We start from the raw sequence: 19,675 nt of genomic DNA on the forward strand, positions 1-19,675 counted from the left end.
TGTGTGTGTGTGTGTGTGTGTGTTAGTCGCTGAGTCATGTCTGAGTCTTTGCAAGCCAAGGGACTGTAGCCCACCAGGCTCCTCTACCCATAGACTTCTCCAGGCAAGAATACTGGAGTGGGTAGCCATTCCCTTCTCCAGGGGATCTTCCCAATCCACGGAGTGAACCCAGGTCTCCCACATTGCAGGCAGATTCTTTATGATCTGAACCACCAGAGAAGTCCAAGTTTTTATAAAATAAAATTAAGCTGTGCATATACATGTGTGCATGTGTATATGTAAGAAATGACAACCCACTCCAGTATCCTTGCCTGGAAAATTCCATGGACAGAGGAGCCTGGCAGGCTACAGTCCATGGGGTCACAAAGAGTCGGACATGACTTGAGCACACATGCACGCAAATGTATGTGTACTACATACACATATTTTAAAGAATTTAGAAACTGTATTTCAATGGTTAATAATGGTTATCTTTACATAGTAAAAATAATATACATATATAATAATAAAAATATCTTTACCATATTTTCTTAATTGTAAGTTTCTCTCTGTATTTTAATATTTATGAGATCAGAATTTACTATATAATCAAAATATGTATCTAATTAAGTATCTCTTTGCTTCCTCTTACCAAGAAAAGGAAACCTCTTATTAATATAAATTTTGTAATTGGGGGGTGAGTTCAAGTCAAGAAAATGTTTATATATCCTAATTAAATTATTTTCAAGAGGCAAATACCCATTTTATGACTTTGTCTCTAAAATCCTTAGGGTTAGGGTTAGGGTCAGGTTTTTTGAGTACAACCACTCATTCTCTTTGCTTGGCCCTGCAATAAACCCTTCTCTGCTCCAAAAAATAAAATAAAATAAATTACCAGAGTACATAAGTTTTAAACCCTTTATTAAAAGACTCTGATGCTGGGAGGGATTGGGGGCAGGAGGAGAAGGGGACGACAGAGGATGAGATGGCTGGATGGCATCACTGACTCGATGGACGTGAATCTGAGTGAACTCCTGAAGTTGGTGATGGACAGGGAGGCCTGGCGAGCTGCAAGTCATGGGGTCGCAAAGAATCGGACACGACTGAATGACTGAACTGAACTCAAATAAACTAGGTCACAGGAATGTGTATCTGCCTATAGACATTCAGTATTTACATATGTCTGCATATTGCTCAGTATCATTAAATGTTAGTTACTTAAACCTAGGAAAATTCTCCAGTGGTAAAATAGCACTACTAAGAAATGTTGCCGCTAGAGGAATTCTTTCTCTACCCTCTCAACTTTGCATGGATATGAATATATAATACATAATAATATGTAGATAATTATAGAGTTTTTACCATATGTTAGGCACAGGTCTGTACCCTTTATATGCATGATATTGAATTTTCATAATAATGACATAAAATAAGTTCAGTATATTAAACCCAATTTACAATTAAAGAAACCAAGGCTTAGGGACTGCAAATTATACTAAGTCCCATACCTAGTATGAAGCAGGGACAGAAATCCTACCAATCTCTGCCTATTTCTAAAGCTTCATTTTTAACAATTGCACTGCTCCATATGCACTTTTTCTATATCTACTCTCTTGACCAAAGAAATACCAATAGTATTAATGTACCTGGAAATTATTGTTTGCGTTCAACTGTGATTAAGCCAGAGTGTTCCCCAGACAGGGGGGTAATGAGTAATAACACAGGGCAGGCCACTGTCAGGCCTGCCCTGAATTTGAGAAATTCAAAAATTTCTCAAAAGCAACTGTGCTTATTGGGCTCTACTTCCCCCAAAATGTACCAGGGTCTGAACACAACCCCCTGGGGCAGACATTATTTTCAAGGGTTCCTTCAGGTTTGGCAGAAGCAGGCGGCAAACATTAGCCCTGGACTACATTTAATTAGGATTTTATCAGCTCTCGTCCTATTTAGATTACCATGGTTTGTGTAGTTTAAAAGGCATGTTACCATCTTAAAAGCTAAGTGGAATGAACAAAGTCTAATTAAGTGTGATTTGCTGGTTGATTCAGTATTTATAAGTAGACAGCTCACTGGCTTCAGAAGTGAGTTGTTGGTTTCAGCAGAGTAGAGGCTATTCAGAGAGCTTAAAAATAAATGGCTGGAAGATGAGACTCAAAAATCTGTTAGTGCCGAGTCAGATGATTTATTTCCATAAATCATTCCAATGTTCAGATTTCATGTATTAAGATAATTCAAAAATAATATTGCACCACCTTTTGATCTGAAATCATAGCAAGCGCTGCCACTGAAGCAGATGAAAAATTAAGGTTCTCCATTTCTTCAGAAGACAGCACAACCAAATTGTTCTATCATAAATTTTAATACCCACAAGTCAGTGCTTGGTGGGGACTATGCTCAATTTGTTAGGTTTTGCCACCACAGAAACCGAAGAGCAATTAGCCATTGGACAGAAAACCTGGAATGAAACCCTTAGGGACAGAAAGGACAATCAAAAGCAAGTAGCCCAGATTCAGAGGTGAGAATAGGAGAGTATATGTGTGTCACAGGTGTTTCTGGGGTGAAGGTATCACCTGACACTACTGATTCCCTTATATTTGTTCAGCTGTCATCCTTCAGCTGTATTTCTCAATCTTCGTAACCAATGAGAATGTGCAAGTTTGCTATCATCTGCAGTTCCTTCACATTTTTATCCTGATTACCTTCCTCCTCTCCTTGATGTGTGTGTGCATGCACGCTCACTCACTCAGTTGTGTCCAATTTCTTGCAACCCGATGGATTGTAGCTCACCAGACTCCTCTGTTCATGGGATTTCCCAGGCAAGAATACTGGAATGGGTTGCCATTTCCTACTCCAGGGGATCTTCCAGACCCAAGGATTGAACCTGAGTCTCCTGCATTGGCAGATGGATTCTTTACCACTGAGCCACCTTGGAAAGCTTCCTGGTCCCCTTCTTTATCCAAATAGCACATTAATCATATCACGGCTACTGTGTTTGCTATATCATATTGAACTGTTTGTCAATCAAGCTGATCAGTGTCTCTCTGTTCACTAAAGAGTGGATGTGGACACCCTGAAAGCATGTTCCCATGTCTGACCCAACCCTATACAGTACTCCACCTTGCACAGGATGATTAAGACATTCTTACAAATGAGTGAAAGGGGGAAGAGACAAGGACAAAGGACACAGAACAAAGACAAGGATCATAAATCTCCATAAAACATGTTGAATGGCTGAGTTGCTGATCATAAGCACTTTTACCCAGGATCCATTAGACATACATTCTCTATTCCACTTTGTCACCTATCTCTTATTTATTTTATTTTTGGCTGCTCTAGGTCTTCACTGCTGTGCAGGCTTTTCTCTAGCTGCAGTGAGAGAGGGCTACTCTCTAGCTGTAGTACACAGACTTCTCATTGCTGTGGCTCCTCTTGTTGCAAAGCACAGCCTCTAGGGTGTGTGGGCTTCAGTAGTTGTAGCACATAGGCTCAGTAGTCGTGGTTCCCAGGCGCTAGAGCACAGGCTCAGCAGTTGTGAGCTTAGCTGCTCCACAGCATATGAGATCTTCCTGGCCCAGGGATCAAACCCGTGTCTCCTGCATTGGCAGGTGGATTCTTTACCACTGAGCCACCAGGAAAGCCCCTGTCATCTATTTTCAAAATATATTTTACTTCAGTGGTATCTACATTCTAATTTTTAATTGAAATATATTGCCTTGCTTCTTGCCAGTAAGTTTTTTTGTGTTTTTTTTTTAACATATCTGGATCTAGGGGTAGCTGGATTTAATATGGAATATTTATACAAGTTTCATGCCACTCTAATAGGCAAACAAAATATTTGAGGGGCTCAGCACAACATGTAACAAAGGGGACCAATAATAACTACTGTCTGTTAAAAAAAGGAGAAGAAAACTGAACCATTCATGCTGGCTTATCTCAAAAGACAAATAGCACAATCTCACTAAGATGTCAATTACTTAAGGCTGCAAGTAATGTTTTCTTTTCTGTACAGGTATGCCCAGAGCTCTGAGAACCAAGATTCAACAACCCCCAACAAGTGGCTACAATTCAGAAGTCCTCATTTCCTGGGGGTTTACTGTAACAGTGAGGGGTAACATGGGACTAAAAATTGTACTACTTATCAAGGAATTTGGTTTGGGGAAAGTAATTAACTCTGCATAACTCAGACTTTTGCAAAAAATAGTATGTCAGTATGGTATAAAACTGATAACCCTTCACCTGCAGATCCCTGTTTTCACCTCTTCCTTGGGATTTCTATCAGGCCCCTGTATCTAGGCTACTCATTCTTTTATCCTCCGGATATGGAACTTATAAAAGGACAGAGTGGGCCTGGTAGATATTGGTCAGGGTTGATAGAGGAAGGGTCTGCCTTCTCTGAATAAGATTATCAGCCAAAATAAACAACAACAAAAACAAAACCACAAATCAATACTAGGAATATACAAAAAAAATTTTACTTTGAGATCCAAGAATTCTCTAGGAAAAATTTTTATTTTTTAATATCAGCTAATTTTAACTCCAGTGGTCATGTATGGATGTGAGACTTGGACTGTGAAGAAAGCTGAGCACCGAAGAATTGATGCTTTTGAACTGTGGTGTTGGAGAAGACTCTTGAGAGTCCCTTGGACTGCAAGGAGATCCAACCAGTCCATTCTGAAGGAGATCAGCCCTGGGATTTCTTTGGAAGGAATGATGCTAAAGCTGAAACTCCAGTACTTTGGCCACCTCATGCGAAGAGTTGACTCATTGGAAAAGACTCTGATGCTGGGAGGGATTGGGGGCAGGAGGAGAAGGGGACGACAGAGGATGAGATGGCTGGATGGCATCACTGACTTGATGGACGAGAGTCTGAGTGAACTCCGGGAGTTGGTGATGGACAGGGAGGCCTGGCGTGCCACGATTCATGGGGTCACAAAGAGTTGGACACGACTGAGCAACTGAACTGAACTGAACTGACTGAATTTTAAAAAATAATAAAGCATGTTCTAAATCATTTAGAATACCAACTCTTCATAACTATGCTGGGCCATGTGAATGACCATAGAAAAAGCAGACACCACAGAACTTCTCACACCAGGAAAAAAAGGGCAATTCATTTGGCTTCCTTGAGGTCTCAGATTTGAGAGGCAGTTCAGTGAAGGACAGTAGGTTGAAGTAACAAGATGAAGATGGATACAGATTTGGAAAAAACACCGAGTTGTAAGTCAGATATCTGGGTTGGGCCATTTAGCATCTTGGTGATTTGGGCCATGGCAGTGCAGCTCCCTAGCATCATATCTTGTTCTCATCTATAAAAATGGAAGTGCGGATGGTGATGATAAAGACTATGATAGCCATGGTAATACTGATAGTATCAGCCACAACTCAAGTATCAAATGTGTTCACACATGTGCAAGTGCTTGGAAATGTATGAAAAAAGAACACTAGAAACAGAAACGTAGCTAGGGCAGTGGGGGATGCCATGCGGAGAAGAGTCAGTGAACACATTAACAAGGGTGGGATGAGAGGACAAATAGAGGTGGAGAGACAAAGAGTTATGCTATTGGATAAAGAAATGAATTGGAGAAAGGAATTAAGCTCTTCTCTTCCCAGATAAATCAGAAAAGATTTAGACGTGGAAAGTAGGTTTGGCAGCAAATATATCTTGTGCTACCTGTAGACACTTGGCATGTGAGATGCTGAAAGGGCATGTCCAGAAGCATTGGAAACTGAATCAGCTCTATGAATCAGCTGCACTAAGGGAAGAGATGGCCGCTCCACTGGGAAAGAATGGAATTGGGCCTTCCTGGCTACTCCAAAGCCTAGTCACACTCCCACACAGAACCAGTCCTTCCAGAGGAAAGTCTCATCCAAAGAAGATGCTGCCCTACTGTTCTCCATAGTGACTAAAATGGATAACTAATGAAAACCTACTGTATCACACTGGGAACTCTACTCAATGCTCCATGGTGACCTAAATAGGAAGGAGGTCTAAAAAGAGAGGATATATGTATACGTATAACTGCTTCACTTTGTTGTAGAGCAGAAACTAACACAACATTGTAAAGCAACTATACTCCAATAAAAATTGATGAAACAAACAAAATAGATTACCTCCAGCCCTGCCGTGGGTCTGGGAAGGGGCAGACGTTCAGAGGGAAGAGACAGCACATTCAGCATGCTCCTGAGAAAACTCATGCTATATGCTTGCTGTTCCCTCTGCCTGCAATCCTCTTCCTTCAGCTCCTACAAGCCTAGCTCCTCCTCACCCATCCCTCTCTAGTCTTTCTCTCTGAAGTCAGCCTCCTCCACTACCCCCATCACATTACCTGGGTATCCCCCATCCTTGCCACCCCTGCCAGCACTTTTCACAATCTGAACATGTAACAAAGAAGAGCTAAAATCGGATTCCACATTGGACCTGTTTCTTTGATTTTTATTACTTTTACTATTATAATCATACATAATGGTCTGTCTCATGGAAACCCAGCCCTCTGCCTGAATGTTAAACTAAAATGCCTTTGTTCAGCTCACAAAGTGACGATCTGACCCTGCTCACCAGTGAATGGCTGCAGAAAAGAAGAAATTAACACACCCTCTGAGACTGGCCATTCTAGGAGATATTGCAAGACTTATGACCTTTTTAATTTTACTTCCTCACCTCCTCCCTTTCTCTGTTCTTTAAAAGATACTCATAGCCAGACCCAGATAAGATGGTTATTTTGAGACATTAGTCTGTCATCTGTCTGTCAGCTTTCCAAATAAAATCATTAATCCTTGCCTTACCACCTCCTCTCTGATCTACTGGCCTTTCATGTGGCCAGCAGAGTGAGTTTAGAGAGCTTAGATTTAGTAACAAACAGACACTGATTTTGCATTTACTTGTTTACAATCAGTCTCTTGCAGTAGAACTGTGCCATCTAAAACAACAGCCACGAGCCCTGTGTGGCTATTTACATTTAAATATAAAAAAGTAAATAATTCTAAAAGTCCAACTTCTCAGTTGCATTATCCATGTTTTAAGTGCTCAATAGCCACATGAGGTTACTGACTACTCTCCTGTACAGAAAATCTGTCCCCAGTGTAATCTAATCACGTTACAGGCCCACCAAGACAGAAACTTCTGCTGGATAGTGCTGATCCAGGATGTAAGTTTCACAGGAGCAGCGCCCTTACCTATCCTGTTCATGGCTGTGTTCTCCTTGTCCAAGATAGTGCCCAGCATATACAGAGGCTCAGGAAATATTTTCTGAACAAATGAATAAAATAATAAGAGAAGGATAGCCCCCAAATCTTATACTCATCCTAAGTAAGAATAAAACATAAATAATATGGTTGAGAAAAATGAGTTTGCAGGCTAAAATTACCCAGGAATTCTCAATATCTAAAATGCATACAGCCTATAAAAATTAATGTGTGACATGTAGGTTATATTACATTTTATGCTAATTAAAACTTGTTAACATAATATAACTTTGTGGTCAATCCCATATTTCACATATTCACAGGAGCTCTCTGAAAGGAAGGGGAGGTAATAATATACTACTGGAAACCTTCTAAGAAATGACTTAACATAAGAAACGGCATGAAACCAATTCATAGATCCTATTGTTAAACAAATGTGGGCTGTTAATGGGTGACAAAAAAATGAGAGAAAGGCATTTACATTTCCTAAGGGGCTAGGCATGCTCAGCTTGTTCCTTTAACTAATATAGGAATATATGCTACAGGAAAGTGAGACTACCCTGTTCCCTAAAATCCAAACTCTATATCCCACTATGGCTGACAAATGCAAGCTCAGAGTTGCAGGGGTGCCTTTTCACAATGCACTGAGTCAACCAGTTACTAGTGGGTGAACCAATGCAGGCTGTTCTGTTTCATGATAGAACAGTCTTATGGACTCTGTGGGAGAGGGAGAGGGTGGGAAGATTTGGGAGAATGGCATTGAAACATGTAAAATATCATGTATGAAACGAGTTGCCAGTCCAGGTTCAATGCACGATACTGGATGCTTGGGGCTGGTGCACTGGGACAACCCAGAGGGATGGAATGGGGAGGGAGGAGGGAGGAGGGTTCAGGATGGGGAATGCATGAATACCTGTGGTGGATTCATTTTGATATTTGGCAAAACTAATACAATTATGTAAAGTTTAAAAATAAAATTTAAAAAATAAATAAATAAATAAAGATCAAGAATGTGAATACACTTTTGAAGGTGTTTTTTGTTTGTAATGAAACTAATCTACTCTAACGGAGTCTTGTTCTTTGTAGATGTTCAAATCTCTATTGAGAAAACAGATCTTTTGCTATACCCTCCAATTCTGGGTAGAGAGAGGTCCATGGGATGGGCTAAGGTTAGGCATGAGAAGGAATGCCATTTCAGAGTCCATCACCTAATCCTGATACCAAGCAGGACTTTGCGGGGCTCCTGGGCACAAAAGCCTTTCAATGTCTCCCAGGATTTGATTATAGGAAATAGGCTTCATTCAGCCTCCAAGACCTTCCCTGAGTTTTAACAGAGCAGATTCAAGCAGTTGCTAATTAGAAAAGGAGAGGATGCAGAGACAAGGGAGGAACAGTCAAAAGAAACAACAGTGCAGCCTTGGAACAGGGTCCTGGTTCCCCCTCAAGAGATATAGATAACAATATATGAGCTCTTTTGCAGATACTGAAACTCCCACCAGGTGGAAGAAATTAACTGTGTGCTGCTCACAAGTACATAGAGCACAGACCAGTTGAAACCAGAAAATTGATGGTGTTGACTTCCACTGACCTCACCACCAACCAATCAGAAGAATGTCCATGAGCAGGACACATAGTGACATAGTGTTGAGGGCATTAGCTCTGTGTCCCCCTTTGCCTGGCAAAGAAATAAAGTTTGTTTTTTTTTCCTTCATCCAAAACTCTATCAGTTAGTTCAGTCACTCAATCGTGTCTGACTCGTACCATGCCAGGCTTCCCTGTCCATCACCAACTTTCGGAGCTTGCTCAAACTCATGTCCATTGAGTCAGTGATGCCATCCAACCACTTCATCTTCTGCCATCCCCTTCTCCTCCTGCCTTCAATTTTTCCCAGCATCAGGGTCTTTTCCAATGAGTCAGTTCTTTGCATCAGGTGGCCAAAATATTGGAGCTTCAGCTTCACCATCAGTCCTTCCTATCAATATTTAGGACTGATTTCCTTTTGGATTGACTGAATTGATTTCCTTGCAGTCCAAGGGACTCTCAAGAGTCTTCTCCAATACCACAGTTTAAAAGCATCAATTCTTCAGTGCTTAGCTTTCTTTATAGTCCAACTCTCACATCCATACATGATTACTGGAAAAACCATAGCTTTGACTAGATGGACCTTTGTCAGCAAAGTATTGTCTCTGCTTTTTAATATGCTGTCTAGGTTGGTCATAGCTTTTCTTCCAAGGAGCAAGCATCTTTTAATTTCATGGCTGCAGTCACCAACTGCACTGATTTTGGAGCCCAAGAAAATAAAGTCTCTCGCTGTTTCCATTGTTTTCCCATCTATTTGCTATGAAGTGATGGGACTGGATGCCATGATCTTCGTTTTTTGAATGTTGACTTTTAAGCCACCTTTTTTACTCTCCTCTTTCACTTTCATCAAGAGGCTCTTTAGTTCCTCTTCGCTTTCTGCCATATATCTCTGAGAATTAAGATGGTGCCAGGGTACAGAGGCCAGATCTGCTCCAGTCCCTAACAGAATGTTCCTTGATGTGTATGTGTCTGATTTGTGAAAATACAATCTCTCCCCAAGCAAGCAAGGTGGGATAATGTCCTGTAATCACTCTATCTCCACCTACATTCCCCAACCAGAGGAAAAAAAGAGCACTCTGTGTTCCTGTTAGCCATTCATGAAGTCAGCTGGTCACACAGCTAGAGAAATTTGGACATATTCAGGCCGGGTGCTTCATGCCCCAGAGCAGCCCCGTCCATCTCCCAGGGTTCTTGTCAAGCTCCTCTATTTCCACCTTACAGATCCTGATTTGTAAGCATGACCATAGGCTCCCACCAGTCTTGCTTCTAGAGGATGAACAGAATGGATGAAAATTATCCAAAGGCTCCTCTTCCTTCATTTAATCTTTGGTGCAGGCCTTCCTGTCCAATACTTTGGTTCTTTTTGTGATTTTTATAAATGGCATCAAGTGAAAGCATTATGTTACTAACTGTTGCTCATGCTCAGTCACTTCAGTCATGTCTGGTTCTATGCAATTGCATGGCTGTAGCCTGCCAGGCTTCTCTGTCCATGAAATTTTCCAGGCAAGAATCCTGGAGTAAGTTGCCATATCCTTCTCCAGAGTATATTCTCAACCCAAGGCGCAAACCTGTGTCTCTTACATCTCCTGTATTGGTAGGCGGTTTCTTTACGACTAGTGCCACCAACTGTTCAATTCAGTCACTCAGTTGTGTCAGACTCTCTGTGACCCCATGGACTACAACACACCAGACTTCCCTGTCCATCACCAACTCCCAGAGCCTACTCAAACTCATGTCCATCGTGTCAGTCATGCCATCCAACCCTCTCATCCTCTTGTCACCTTCTCCTTCCACCTTCAATCTTTCCCAGCATCAGGGTCGTTTCCAGTGAGTTGGTTCTTTGTATTAGGTGGCCAAAGTATTGAAGTTTCAGCTTCAGCATCAGTCCTTTCAATGAATATTCAGGATTGATTTCCTTTAGGATTGATCTCCTTACAGGTTGCACCTCCTTGCAGTTCAAGGGACTCTCAAGAGTCTTCTCTAACACCACAGTTCAAAAGCATCAATTCTTTGGCACTCAGCTTTCTTTATATTCCAACTCTAACATCAATACATGACTACTGGAAAAAACATAGCTTTGACAAGATGGACCTTTGTTAGCAAAGTAATGTCTCTGCTTTCTAATATGTTCTCTAGGTTGCTCATAGCTTTTCTTCCAAGGACCAAACATCTTTTAATTTCACTGCTGCAGCCCCCATCTGCAGTGATTTTGGAGCCCCCAAAAATAAAGTCTGTCACTGTTTCCATTGTTTTCCCATCTATTTGCCATGAAGTGATGGGACCAGATGCCATGATCTTAGTTTTCTGAATGTTGAGTTTTAAACCAACCTTTTCACTCTCCTCTTTCACTTTCATCAAGACGCTCTGTAGTTCTTCTTCACTTTCTGCCATAAGGGTGGTGTCATCTGCATATCTGGGGTTATTGATGTGTCTCCCAGAAATCTTGATTCCAGCTTGTTGCATGATGTATAATGCATATAAGTTAAATTAGCAGGGTGACAATATACAGCCTTGATGTACTCCTTTCCCGATTTGAAACCAGTCTGTTGTTCTATGTCCAGTTCTAACTGTTGCTTCTTGACCTGCATACAGATTTCTCAAGAGGCAGGTCAGGTGGTTTGGTATTCCCATCTCTTTAAGAATTTTCCACAGTTTGTTGTGATCCACCCAAAGGCTTTGGCGTGTCAATAAAGCAAAAGTAGATGCTTTTATGGAACTCTCTTTCTTTTTTGACGATCCAGCAGATGCTGGCAATTTGATCTCTGGTCCCTCTGCTTTTCTAAATCTAGCTAGAATATCTGGAAGTTCATGGTCCATGTACTGTTGAAGCCTGACTTGGAGAATTTTGAGCATTACTTTGCTAGCATGTGAGATGAGTAATAGTATGGTAGTTTGAACATTCTTTGGCATTGCCTTTCTTTGGGATTGGAATGAAAACTGACTGTTTCCAGTCCTGTGGCCACTGCTGAGTTTTCCAGATTTGCGGCATATTGAGTGCAACACTTTCACAGCATCATCTTTTAGGATTTTAAATAGCTCAACTGGAATTCCATCACCTCCATTAGCTGTGTTCATAGTGATGCTTCCGAAGACTTTGCATTCCAGGATGTATGGCTCTAGGTGATCACACCATTGTGGTTATCTGGGTCATGAAGATCTTTTTTGTATAGTTCTTCTGTGCATTCTTGCCACCTGTTCTTAATATCTTCTGCTTCTGTTAAGATTCATACCAGTTCTGTCCTTTATTGTGACCATCTTTGCATGACATGTTCCCTTGGTATCTCTAATTTTCTTAAAAAAATCTCTAATCTTTCCCATTCAATTGTTTTCCTCTATTTTTTTGCATTGATCACTGAGGAAGGCTTTCTTGTCTCTCCTTGCTATTTTTGGAACTCTGCATTCAAATGGGTATATCTTTCCAGAAATCCTTTGCCTTTAGCTTCTTTTCTTTTCTTATCTATTTGTAAGGCCTCATCAGACAACCATTTTGCCATGTGACAAAATGTGGTCCACTGAAGAAGGGAACGACAAACTACTTCAGTTTTCTTGCCTTGAGAACCCCATGAACAGTATGAAAAGGCAAAAACGTATGACACTGAAAGATGATCTCCCCAGGTTGGTAGGTGCCCAATATGCCACTGGAAGAGAGTGGAGAAATAACTCCAGGAGAATGAAGAGACAGAGCCAAAGCAAAAACAACACCCAATTGTGGATGTGATTGGTGATGGAAGTAAAGTGTGATGCTGTAAGGAACAATATTGCATAGGAACCTGGAATGTTAGGTCCATGAATCAAGGTAAATTGGAAGTGGTCAAAGAGGAGATGGCAAGAGTAAATATTGACATTTTAGGAATCAGTGAACTAAAATGGACTGGAATGGATAAATTTAACTCAGATAATCATTATATCTACTACTGTGGGCAAGAATCCCTTAGAAGAAATGGAGAGAGTACAAAATGCAGTACTTGGGGGCAGTCTCAAAAACGACAGAACCATCTCTATTTGTTTCCATGGCAAATCATTCAATATCACAGTAATCCAAGTCTATGTCCCAACCAATAATGCTGAATAAGCTGAAGTTGGACAGTGCTTTGAAGACCTAAAAGACCTTCTAGAACTAACACCTAAAAAAGATGTCCTCTTCATTATAGGGGACTGGAAAGCAAAAGTAAGAAGTCAAGAGATACCTGGAGTAACAGGCAAATTTGGCCTTGGAGTACAAAATGAAGCAGGGCAAAGGCTAACAGAGTTTTGCCAAGAGAACGCACTGGTCATAGCAAACACCCTCTTCCAACAACAAAGGAGAAGATTCTATACATGGACATCACCAGATGTTCAATATAAAAATCAAATTGGTTATATTCTTTGCAGCCAAAGATGGAAAAGCTCTATACAGTCAGCAATAACAAGACTAGGAGCTGACTGTGGCTCAGATGATGAACTCCTTATTGTGAAATTCAGACTTAAATTGAAGAAAGTAGGGAAAACCACTAATTCATTCAGGTATGACCTAAATCACCAATGTTGACTAGGGGGATAACTGTTGACTAGAGGCCCAGGAGACATGCATTGCATCCTCACAGTGGATCTGAAACATGTTTTAATTATATTCATTCCACTCTGCATTTTATTTGTACCTCAAGCACCTATCACAGTATTCAGTATAGAACATTCACATGATAAATATTTGTGGAAGGGAAGGAGGAAGTTGGGGGAGAGAAAGGAAAGCAGGCAAAAGTGCTTCCCACCTTTGGGATTTCAGCTGAAATAAGTCATTTATTGAAGTTCTCGCGGGCATTTGACCACACCTAACACCATATATTTATGGTGCTTTCTGCCAGTACCATAACAGGCATTATTGAGAAATAAAAACACAGAGAAATAGAATCACTTTACAGAAAGCTTGAAACACTACATGTGTTTCATAGATGTTGAGGGACTGAGTGTGTAAACAAGAGCTTGGATGAGAGCAAGAATAGGAGGGGAGAGGTAGACAGGAAGGAAATGTAGTGCCTTGGGGAAGTGGTAGTGAGGGGAAGGCGGAAGGTAGCAACTGAGCAACAACTGTGCAAGGAGATCTTATAAAGCTACTGTCAGACACTGCAAAGAGCAGTGGTTTTGGAGATAGGCAGTACTGGATTTGACTTTGACCTCTATGTTTATTAACTATATAAACTCTTCAAGCCTCAGTTTCCTCTTTAGTAAAATGAGAACAAAATAAGCACATGTTTTTATTGTTCTTGAGAGGAATGAGTGAGGTCAGGCACTTAATGTACTAGGTAGAGAACCTCGTCCTGAAGAAGTGCTCCATAAATGGTAGATGATGGTATGCATATTACATGATGCTAATCTAGGTGGCTCACCCTTATTCTGTTGATGTTGAAGGAAAGCCTTCCTCTGGAACAATTCTCACCTTGAGACCCAGGAGACGGATACATGGAGATGATCTCTCTTCAGTGCAGAGCACAGTGCTACATCTCTTTTGTTAACCACCTTTTGTATGTCTCTTTTGTTAATTGGTCTACACTTTTTAAGTGCCTTTTGCCCTGACTCCAGAGGCCATAGGAACTGTAAGGAGAAGGAAAACTCATCTCAATGCATCTCAGAGAGTAAGCCTTGAGTCTTCTACCATCAGGAAATCAAGCCTGCCTATTCAGCTAATTTTCCATCACTCCTATACTTGAGTCATCAACTTCACTTTGAAGTAGATAGTTTTCAGCCTGTGTTCCCCAGTATGCCTGCACATTCCTATGAAGAAGTCTGAGTTAATGCCATGCTACCCCAACTGCCTTCACTTTACATTGGGAGGTCATGATTACTCTAAGAAGATGCCATTTGAGCAGAGTGCTGAATGACGATTAGAAGGAGCAAGTCTTGCCATGATTTGGGGGAAGGACATTTCTAAGAAACAGATTGTTCATATCTACAAATATCTAACATTTCATAGAAGTGATTAAAAACTTAATGAGAAAAATAAAGTGAAAGTGAAAGTTGCTCAGTCATGTCTGACTCTTTGCGACCCCATGGACTATACATTCCTTGGAATTCTCCAGGCCAGAATACTGGAGTGGGTAGCCTTTCCCTTCTCCAGGGGATCTTTCCAACCAAGGGATAGAACCCAGGTCTCTGGCATTGGAGGCAGATTCTTTACCAGCTGAGCCATAAGGGAAGCCCAAGAACACTAAAGTGCATAGTCTATCCCTTCTCCAGTGGACCTTCTTCACCCAGGAATCAAACTGGGGTCTCCTGCATTGCAGGTGGATTCTTTACCAACTGAGCTATCAGGGAAAATAAAATAGATATCAAATACATAAAAGACATAAAATAACAATGCACATAAAAGAAACTAAATATTAAGTGCTGGGGGAGGAAGTTCATGCTTCTTCCTACTAATCATGGAATTCATTTTTTTTCCTTTTTTATTATATTTTTAACTGGAGGATAATTGCTGTACAATACTGTGTTGGTTTCTGTCATACATCAGTATGAATTAGCCATAGGTATACGTATGTCTCCTCTCTCTTGAACCTCCCTCCCACCCATGGAATTTCAAATTAAGGCATCTTTGCTGTACCATTTTACTTCTTCTAGGTTAATATTAATAAAACAAAAAAAAATCTTAAAATCATAGCATACTACTGGGAAAATTCCTGTGAAAATGGCATGGTCACAACCCTCATGACATAAAAAGCTTGCACTACTTATTTTAGACAGCAACATGAAAATAATTAGAAGCTCTAAACTTTCTTTATAGCCTTTGCCCTAATAATTCCACTCTATGACCCTTATCCTGGAAAAGTCTGTTTGCAGTAAACCATGCAGAGATGTTCATAATAGGTTTGGTTATAATCATAAATACTTGAAATTGAAATGTCCAAGACTAGAGTACAAGTAACTGAATTATAATACATTAACCAATGCAATATTATGTAGTAGTCACTAAGATAATGAAGAAACTTAGGAAATGGTGATGAAGAGTACCTGAATAAAGCAAAATGAAAGTGATATACACAATCATGGTTACTATCATATATTAATATGAATACGGATACCCATTCACACAGACTATTTTCCTTTCTTGATTTTCACATAACTTTGAATTCCCCAGATCTCGACAACCTTCCGCATAGTTTTCTGAATATAAGGAACGCGCAAGAGTGTATGTGGGTTCGTGTGTAGGTCGATGTGTGTATTGGGGTAAGTGAGGAAAGTTTCAAAGGGAAGAAGGGAACATATGAGTGAAAGTAGATTCACAGCATATAAACAAGCACTTTCTTTTTTATAACTCCTGCAGAACAGCTTGTCTTTTTCATCTAGAAGAAATCATAGAAAAAGGCTTACTAAGTGCTTACTGTTGAACCCTGGCAACTTTTTAAAGGGTGGGAAATTCCAAGTGCTTTAAATTGGTGCCCTGGATGTAAGCAGAGCCTAGCAGTGATAACCTCTAGGTCACCAGTCAATGGGTCCAGGGGCAAAGGGACTGCTGAAGTATTTTTAGGCTGATAGAAGCAAAAGATGGCATTAGGGGAATCCACAGTGACAGCTTGCTTACTAATTCACAGCATGAAAATGCAGATGCTCTTCTTGGCTTTCAGTTGCCTCATCTTTCACAACCTGTCCCAGCTGGGGAAGAGCAGACTTTGTGCACAATTATGGACTGAGGTGCAGGCTTGCACACACCTTCATGCTTTGCTCACTGCCCACACTGCCATTATAGGTGCCAGAGAATGAGGTCAGTGGCTTGCTAGGAGCCTGCTCCATCAGCATCCCTGTTTCTCCAGCACCGGCAAAAGGGAAGAAGAATTAGAACTTCTCAGAAACAGGTTTTGTAGCAGCTCTGCTTTTTTAAGAGCCAGCACACAAGATAGCCTGTATGCCTCAATCCCATCAGTGTGGAGATGCCACATGGTCTCATAGGAAGGTCCTTTCAGCTATGGATGGCATTAGACAAGAGGCACCCCACTCTGTGCCTCTGCTGTTCCTATCGGAAAAGAGGGGCAAACCCTACCCGATGTGAGTACTGAAGCATCTTACCATTTCCACTTTTACTTCATGATGGATTTTCAGGTTCTTAAAAGTTGATGGCTCCCATTTCCCAAGACACATCTCCATCTTCTCTGCATGACCCTTCATGATCTGGACCTTGATGCTTCTGCACATCCATTCCCACCTCCTTCCCATGCCCTCACCCTCGCATTCTGTCCTGCACCTGCTATGGTCTGCTCATATCCACTAGCCTTCCCTACTTTTGTAATCATTTATTAGTTTTCTTTTTGAGGAGATTCTTCTCTCATGATTTTGCTAACTTGCCACCTCTTCCAAGGAGCGTTCCCTGGACTTGGCCCTTGTTTCGCATCCTCACATCCAAACCAAAATCAGTCACATCACAGTCACATCTTTGTTTCAACACTTTGCCATGCTGCATGTTGTGAGTGTGTGTGTGTCTTCTTGACTAGAACATGAGCTCCTTCAGGGCCAGACCTGCCTCACTCATTTCTCTAACCTCTAGGCCTCTCTTGCAGTAGTTTTCTAATAAATGATTGTTGGACAAACAAATAAAAGCAATTTTCATATGCAGATGCCTCCAGGGTCCTCTCAATGGCATCATTCCTCTACCCTCTACCCATGCTGTCTATAAACTATTTATTTTCTTTAGGTATGGATCACATTTTTTCAAAATCTTTAGCAGCATGGTGTACACACTAAGTGCATAATAAAGATTAGTAATAGTATCGTAACTTCTGTTGAATGTGACCTACTTCATCATGGGAATTAGTTATGGAGTAAAGACCTTGGACAGTGCAGAAGATTCACAATTGCACAAGACTACCAAAATGTACAGCATGAGAAGAATAATTAAGAAGACAGGTTCTGAAATTTGTCAGATCCCTTTCATTATATTCCCATCAATACCGTATGAGATTGGGTAAGTTATTTGAAATTTCTAAAACTCAGCCTTCTATAAAACAGGGATAATATTAACTTCCATAGCATTCTCATTAATATTAAATAAAATTAAGAAGGTAAAATGCTTATCATTGTGCTCGGCACATGATACACACTCAGCAAACAAAAGTCATTATTGTTGTTAATGCTGTCACAGGGGAAGTTCATAATAAAATAGTTTTTGTTATAATATTAAAATTTTTAATTGATCTATAGTTATATACACTGGTTTGGCCAAAAAGTTAGGGTTTTTCTGTAACATCTTACAGAAAGACCCAAACAAACCTTTTGGATAATCCAATATTTACACTAGGTATTATCACCCATTTGTGACTTAATCATTAAGTCTATAAGATAGGTTTCCTTTTAAAAGGCTCATCACCACATGTCCTCAGAAAAGGAAATAGTCAAGTGATTTTTCAAGGTCACCCAGCATGAGCACTGAAACTAAATGCTGAGATATTTCCTCCACCATCAGTTCAGTTCAGTCGCTCAGTTGTGTCTGACTACTTGCGACCCCATGAATCGCAGCACGCCAGGCCTCCCTGTCCATCACCAACTGCCAGAGTTCACTCAGACTCATGTCCATCGAGTCAGTGATGCCATCCAGCCATCTCATCCTGTCGTCCCCTTCTCCTCCTGCCCCCAATCCCTCCCAGCATCAGAGTCTTTTCCAATGAGTCAACTCTTCACATGAGGTGGCCAAAGTACTGGAGTTTCAGCTTTAGCATTATCCTTCCAAAGAAATCCCAGGGCTGATCTCCTTCAGAATGGACTGGTTGGATCTCCTTGCAGTCCAAGGGACTCTCAAGAGTCTTCTCCAACACCACAGTTCAAAAGCATCAATCCTTCAGCGCTCAGCTTTCTTCACAGTCCAGCTCTCACATCCATACATGACCACAGGAAAAACCATAGCCTTGACTAGACGGACCTTTGTTGGCAAAGTAATGTCTCTGCTTTTTAACATGCTATCTAGGTTGGTCATAACTTTCCTTCCAAGGAGTAAGCGTCTTTTAATTTCATGGCTGCAGTCACCATCTGCAGTGATTTTGGAGCCCCAAAAAATAAAGTCTGATACTGTTTCCCCACCTATTTCCCATGAAGTGATGGGACCAGATGCCATAATCTTAGTTTTCTGAATGTTGAGCTTTAAACCAATTTTTTCACTCTCCTCTTTCACTTGACACCACCCTAAATGTGGTCCAAGAGTTTGGACTTCGAAGAGGGATGAGGAAGCTCCAAAGTAACTCTATCTTCAATTCTGAAAGGAGATTTGTAAATCCAGTCTCATTTTGAATAAACTCTTTATAACTACACGTCAAAGAATAGGAAGTTGGTGTTTAAACTAGTTTCCTTCAGCCTCTAACCTCAATCTCCTTTTTCTGCCAGTGGCCTTCTAAGACAAATAAATTCTGATTCAATGTTGAATTGTATATTTCAATAAACTGATAAGAAGTGTACCGCTTGAGGTTTCTTAAGTCAAAAGCAAGTTGTTGGATAAAGATAACACCCAAACTGATCCTCTCTAAATTGCAGGGTAAAGTCCATATAAAAAGGAGATATGGAGGAATAAGGTGGAGCCAGATGTGCCAGACTGATGGCACTGATGGACCCAAGTCTTCACATCCCTTGAGTCTGGACTCAGCCATAGGATATGCTTGAGCCGCTGGGACATTGGCAAACATGATGTGAGCAGGGGCATGACAATCATGTGAATGCTGAGGCATTTCCCTCTTGCTCCTCTGCCACAAACACCCCCAGATAAGACTTCAGAAGTATGAGAAACTAACGCAGAACTGAGTCGCCCTCAGTCATCCCAGCCTGAACAACAGGAGACAAGTCAACATCCTGCTGACCCCATAGACACCCAGAGACTCACAGAGAGAATGCAGGCATAAAATGCAAAGCCATCAGGTCACCACAGCTGACCACACACACATGAGATGAGTGAGCTGGCCAACAGAAAAACCACCAAGCCAACATGCAC

General features: G+C 41.0%; 1 protein-coding gene across 2 annotated transcripts in view; it reads right to left on the reverse strand.

Annotated features, from left to right (window-relative positions):
• KCTD16 (potassium channel tetramerization domain containing 16) overlaps window positions 1-19,675 on the reverse strand; it is a 312,930-nt gene that overhangs the window by 149,445 nt on the left and 143,810 nt on the right. The window lies entirely within an intron of this gene.

Source organism: Bubalus bubalis, chromosome 9 (assembly GCF_019923935.1).
Source record: "Bubalus bubalis isolate 160015118507 breed Murrah chromosome 9, NDDB_SH_1, whole genome shotgun sequence".
NCBI classification, from domain to species: domain Eukaryota; kingdom Metazoa; phylum Chordata; class Mammalia; order Artiodactyla; family Bovidae; genus Bubalus; species Bubalus bubalis.